We start from the raw sequence: 6,994 nt of genomic DNA on the forward strand, positions 1-6,994 counted from the left end.
CTCTCCCTCCCTCCCCCTCTCCCCCTCCCTCCCTCTCCCCTCTCCTCCCCCTCCCTCCTCTCCCTCCCCTCCCTCCCTCTCCCCCTCCCTCTCCCTCCCTCCCTCTCCCCCTCCCTCTCCCTCCCTCTCCCTAGATGTGTAGACATTTCAACCAAGTGTAACATCTAACCGAGTTAGATGATGTTAGATGATGAATGGAGCAGAAGCTCAGTGTGACTCAGCAAGACTGAACAAGTTCTACAGGAGTGTCTGAAAGCCACACCCAGCGGCCTATAACGAACTCCACCACCACCTCCATGCTGCCCTACCTACACCCAGGGGAGGTTCAGTGAGAGTGAGAACAGGACAGGAAGGGAAAAAACAAACACACAAACACACTGACTGGAATGTGTTCACTACTGAAGGGAGATTTCCACCATGACCGTGTTTCCTTATTGTCCTGTATGCGTAATGAGTTAAAATACACACAAAATAATAATAATCTGTAATAATGCTCTATAAGCTGTACGATACATAATGCTTTATTTTACAGAATTTTACAGGAAATGAGCTCACAGGGCCGACATCATTCCTCAAAGAAATCTGGAATTTTATTAAATGTATTTAATGAATTATTTATTATTAATAATTAGAGTTTCTTTTGTGTCCAGTGTTCAATACTGAGAGAGAGAGAGAGAGACAGACAGACAGAGAGAGAATTTCCTGTTGCACAGAAAGTGGTGTAATTCCAGAAAATCTGTTTTGAACCCATCAGGATTATTTCCTGTGTTTTGATTACACACACACACACACACACACACACTTCGCTTTTGGTTTTCTTTTTCTTCGTCCTCCATTCTCTCCGTGTGTGTGTGTGTGTTAAATTGTTCTCCTGTGACTCCGCCCCCTCAGCCACAGCTCATTGAAAGTTGGAGTTAGTTCTCGGGGAAGTTCCTCAGCTCGGTGTGGAGTTTAATCTCAGTCTGGTCTTCAGCAGCTCCATGTGGATGTTCCTGCTCGCTGCTCCGTGTTAGTCGTCGTGTTTCGGATTCTAGACTGAGTGTGTGTGTGTGTGTGTGTTGTTGTGTTTGTGTGTGTGTGTTGTGTTGCGTGCGCGCGCCATGGCCGCTGTGAAAGCTCTTCAGCAGTGGTGTAAGATCCGGTGTGAAGGTTACAGAGATGTGTCCATTACCAACATGACCACGTCGTTCAGAGACGGACTGGCCTTCTGCGCGCTCATCCACAAACACAGACCCGATCTCATGTGAGTATTGTGTGTGTGTGTGTGTGTGTGTGTGTGTGTGTGTGTGTGTGAAAGTCAGATGTTTCTGTTTCAGATGGGATGGGGTGCGCGGCTCGAGACCAGACGCCCTTCCCGAAAACATGCACACGTCCATAGTGCGCGCGAGCGCCGCAGCCTGCTGGAGCTCTGAGAGAACTTCATCCAAGACTAACTTCACACACACACACACACACACACACCGGAAATGTCTTCCCGGGGGGAGAAACAGCCAGTGTGTTCAGTGGTTCTGGTGAGACTGTGCTGCTCAGTGCTGTGTTTTCATTACTGCGCTGAGAAGTGTCCTGCTCTGACGTCACAGGGGGACAGGACGGTTATTAAAGGGGTGCAATGCAATGATTTAAAAACAATGATCATCTTGCTTTTTAAGTATTAACATTACCATCAGTATGAACACAAGCACTGGACGGTTCCAGCTTTACGTTAGGACAGAGACTGGACATGGCTGGTTGTGAGATGTTGAGCGAGGTGTTGGAGTGACCGCTGAAGCTCTGGAAGCTGATGTGTGTCACAAACAGTACCAGGTACCAGCGAGGACAGGAAGTTTGGTTAGTCTTCCTCAGTTATGGTGATGTAGATGTGATGTTTCTGTCAGTGGCTGGGGTGACTGACATGGACACGCTCCCATGTCGGGGCAATAAAGTGGAAGGGTCCGAGTTTCTGTGCTGGAGCTCAGACACTGTGTGTGCAATCACCTCGTAATTCTGATATTCCTGTGAGGACTCACAGGCAGCATAAACCCCTGGACCACTAGCAGAACAGCATTGTGGGTAATGCAGGACAGTGAAAACTGACATGACCACTGAAAACATCTCAGAAGTTCATTCTAGAATAAATTGTTTATAAAGACATTTCTTATTCAGGATGGAACTGTATTTTTTGTGTTGTGGTAAAGTAAGTGTGTGTGTGTGTGTGTCTTATGGTTGTTGTTGCTTTTATTGCAGAGACTTCGACTCCTTGAACAAAGAAAATATTTACGAGAACAACCAGCTGGTAAGAAGATTTTTATTTAATGTCCAGATCTTTCAGTGTGAGAGAAATGACTGTTTAAGCTTTAAAGCTGAGGTGACTGACCGGTAATCACCAGGTCACGTCTCATGTCCTTCATATCTTCATATATTTAACACTACATCCTGAAGACTAACATGCTGGTGATGATGTCATGTGACGTGGTGATGGTGTGTTGTTGTGATGATGTCATGTGACGTGGTGATGGTGTGTTGTGATGATGTCATGTGACGTGGTGATGGTGTGTTGTGATGATGTCATGTGACGTGGTGATGGTGTGTTGTTGTGATGATGTCATGTGACGTGGTGATGGTGTGTTGTGATGATGTCATGTGACGTGGTGATGGTGTGTTGTGATGATGTCATGTGACGTGGTGATGGTGTGTTGTTGTGATGATGTCATGTGACGTGGTGATGGTGTGGTGTTGTGATGATGTCATGTGACGTGGTGATGGTGTGGTGTTGTGATGATGTCATGTGACGTGGTGATGGTGTGGTGTTGTGGTGATGTCATGTGACGTGGTGATGGTGTGTTGTTGTGATGATGTCATGTGACGTGGTGATGGTGTGTTTTGATGATGTCATGTGACGTGGTGATGGTGTGTTGTGGTGATGGTCATGTGACGTGGTGATGGTGTGTTGTGGTGATGGTCATGTGACGTGGTGATGGTGTGTTGTGGTGATGGTCATGTGACGTGGTGATGGTGTGTTGTGGTGATGGTCATGTGGACGTGGTGATGGTGTGTTGTGGTGATGGTCATGTGACGTGGTGATGGTGTGTTGTGGTGATGGTCATGTGACGTGGTGATGGTGTGTTGTGGTGATGGTCATGTGACGTGGTGATGGTGTGTTGTGGTGATGGTCATGTGACGTGGTGATGGTGTGTTGTGGTGATGGTGTGTTGTGATGAGGTCATGTGACGTGGTGATGGTGTGTTGTGATGTCATGTGACGTGGTGATGGTGTGTTGTGGTGATGGTGTGTTGTGGTGATGGTCATGTGACGTGGTGATGGTGTGTTGTGGTGATGGTCATGTGACGTGGTGATGGTCATGTGACGTGGTGATGGTGTGTTGTTGTGGTGATGGTCATGTGATGGTGTGTTGTGGTGATGGTCATGTGACGTGGTGATGGTGTGTTGTGGTGATGGTCATGTGACGTGGTGATGGTGTGTTGTGATGAGGTCATGTGACGTGGTGATGGTGTGTTGTGGTGATGGTCATGTGACGTGGTGATGGTGTGTTGTGGTGATGGTCATGTGACGTGGTGATGGTGTGTTGTGGTGATGGTGTGTTGTGGTGATGGTGTGTTGTGATGAGGTCATGTGACGTGGTGATGGTGTGGTGTTGTGATGATGTCATGTGACGTGGTGATGTCATGTGACGTGGTGATGGTGTGTTGTTGTGATGATGTCATGTGACGTGGTGATGGTGTGTTTTGATGATGTCATGTGACGTGGTGATGGTGTGTTGTGGTGATGGTCATGTGACGTGGTGATGGTGTGTTGTGGTGATGGTCATGTGACGTGGTGATGGTGTGTTGTGATGATGTCATGTGACGTGGTGATGGTGTGTTGTGGTGATGGTCATGTGACGTGGTGATGGTGTGTTGTGGTGATGGTCATGTGACGTGGTGATGGTGTGTTGTGGTGATGATGTGGTGGTGTTCAGTGTATTGTGTAAATGTGAAACAATGAAACTCTGAGCATTGTAGAAACATTCCACTGCTTGTCTAAAAGGTCGTGACCCGGACGGTGCCTCAGGGACCAGGGCTAAGTATAAATCCCTCTGAGGCGTGTATCTGGTGTGTAGTGAGTATTTTCTGAGCATCAGTGTAAGCAGACCTGCTGTGCTTTGTGTTCCTGGAGTGAGGAGAGAATGCAGACTGCAGTGTACACACACTCCTGATCTTTATTTCCTCCTGTGAGAACTTTCCACCTAAACACATCACCAGTGTCTGGGTTCTGGAGCTGGTCGTGATGCCGGTCATCACGCTGGAGCTGTTACTCAGATCACTGATGTGTGTAGGGAAAGTTCTGGTGTCTCAGTTCTCACGCTGTGACCTCACACTCTCCCAGCCTCTTTCCTGAGAGCTGAAAGTGAAAGTATCTGCTGCAGTTTACGGTAAATTCCCAGACATGCCCGGTTGTGCTGGTGTGATGTTGGTGCAGATTACAGGGGAGGGCTTGTCTGCTGCACACAGTGGACTACACGCTTTATCCCACACAGAGATCATACACTGATCTGGAGCCGAATGAAGAAGCGCTTCTGCTTAAGCCATGAGTTTTACTCAGACTGCCGTTCTATCACGCAGCACTTTTCTGTAAAGAGGAAGAATTAAAGCAGACCTCGGTCCAGATTCCTCCTCAGGCTCTGTGTCTGCTTTCTCAGGATAATCTTTGTTTTCCACTGGAGATGAATCAGGAGAGCTGCCTTCCAGCACTTCCTGTCTCTGTACGTTCTTTAGCTTCATTCTGATAGCAGTGAAGCAGCTGTTTAAAGTCACATATTTCGGGTAAACCGCCAGCAGCACAGCTGGATCAGATCAGCATGCTGAGGAAGATGAAGCTCTTCATCTGTCAGTAAATACCGTGTGTGTCTTTCTGATGGAATGTTCTAGAGTAAAAATAACAGTAAGAAGAAGAAGAAGAAGAATGATAAGCCAGGCCCACGCACTTGTGTTTCAGTTCACACCCACAAGCTACACACACACACATACACACACACACACACACCTCTGAGCATGTGCACATTATTCTAGTCATAGCCGAGTGACCCGATCTGGAGCGGTCGTCTCTGTAGGACGTTTATGGAGCACTTCAAGTTCTCTTGAATATTAATGAGCTGAAAATGAACACAGACATTCCTAAAAACTTTAGAATGGTCAGGAGAACTGTGAGTCCAGGACATGCACAATAATTACGGTCCACAACGAGAGGAAAGGCAAATTAATCCCTAAAACTAAAATCCCAGAGGTTGTGATGATGATGATGATGATGATGATGATGATGTTACACACCTCCATAAAGCTGTAGTATAAATCCCAGCTTTGCTCTCCCTGGTGGTGTGTGCTGTCATCTGCTGTCCACTCTGTATCTCTTCTAAACGGTGGTGTCCTGTCAGGCGTTCCGAGTTGCCGAGGAGCAGCTCAGCATTCCTGCTCTGTTGGATGCGGAGGACATGGTGGCTCTGAAAGTTCCGGATCGTCTCAGCATCCTCACCTACGTCTCTCAGTATTACAACTACTTCCACGGCCGCTCTCCTAGTAAGACCTCCAAACGCACGCACACGCACGCACACACACACGCACACACACACGCACACACACACGCATGTGTTACACACTGACCCTCACACTCTCCTTCTGTCTGAAGTCGGGGGTTTGGCAGGAGTGAAGCGTCCGGCGGAGGAACCCATCGATGGTACGTCCGGGAGGAAGAACCAGCCGGTCAGTGCTAAAGTCTTCAGCTCCACTAAACCCGAGACGGACACCAAGGTAAGGAGCTGGACAGCTTCTCCCAGCCCTCCTGATGAACACAGTCCTGATATTCCCTCTGGGATTTCTGCTCTGCCTCAACACTGCTTGCTCGCTGATAAACGGTGCATAAGTATTTGCCCCCCCCTGAACTTTTCCATGTTTGGTGTTGAACTGAAGATGTTTTTGTTGCAGAGAGACGTCGCAGTAGAGCGCAGTGAGAAACCGGCCACAATAAACCGCAACTGCAGCATCTGTAATAAACAAGTCCACCTGGTCCAGAGACACCTGGTGGACGGGAAACTCTACCACCGAAACTGCTTCAAGTAGGAGAGCTCTTTCTTCACAGCCTTATCTTATTTACTGGATTAAATATCACTCGTTTAAGTCACTCGTTAATAATTCACTTCCTGTTTACATTTTTTACATCCTCAATGGTCTGGGTTCAGTCACAGGGTTCATCAGATTCCCGGCTACTTTTACTAAATTCTAATAGAAATCTGTAAAGAAGTCAAATATACTCACACTTTTTTCTTATATAAATGAAGGCAAATTAAAGCCATTTATTTATTTATTTATTTATTTATTTATTGTAAATATGTAGGTGTCACACAAGTGCACACATTTACACTTTTATACAAAGGTTTTGTCCTTGAAGTTTCAGCTCGTGATTTTAGACATGATCCTAGCTTCTCTCTCTGATTCCGTGGGACGTTATCTGCTGAGTGTTAGCATTATGCTAAGTCAACAACTCTACTCAGACACACATGAGGCATGAGTCATGGGGTTATTACCACTGTAGTAACGCTCCGGGGAAAATTCCAGCGAGCGGCTTCATCAGCATTGTGTTAGCTCTGAGCTTTAAGGCGTGAGTAATGACTCTGAGCAGTTCCTCTGCAGCTCTGAGATCAGGATCTTATTTCTTCTTAACAGATGCAGCGAGTGCTTCAATATTCTGCTGTCTGGAACGTATTGCAAACCTGGGAAAGAGCCCAACACGTTCATCTGCAAGTCACACCAAAACACACAGAAACCTCCGCCCACTCAGGTCACACCACCTGCACCCTACAGCCAAACCTGCAGCCACCAACACCTCCACCTCCAACATCACTTCCACCACCACCAGCACCTTCACCTCCACCTCCAACATCACCTCCACCACCACCAGCACCTTCACCTCCACCTTCACCACCTCCACCTCCAAGTCAACACCAAACCCAAAGGACATCACGCTC

The 6,994-nt window shown here is 47.3% G+C and overlaps 1 pseudogene; it reads left to right on the forward strand.

Annotated features, from left to right (window-relative positions):
• The first annotated feature begins 680 nt into the window (after window positions 1-680).
• LOC131347070 (MICAL-like protein 2) overlaps window positions 681-6,994 on the forward strand; it is a 48,737-nt pseudogene continuing 42,423 nt past the window's right edge.

This window comes from Hemibagrus wyckioides, linkage group LG26 (genome assembly GCF_019097595.1).
Source record: "Hemibagrus wyckioides isolate EC202008001 linkage group LG26, SWU_Hwy_1.0, whole genome shotgun sequence".
Classification (NCBI taxonomy): Eukaryota; Metazoa; Chordata; class Actinopteri; order Siluriformes; family Bagridae; genus Hemibagrus; species Hemibagrus wyckioides.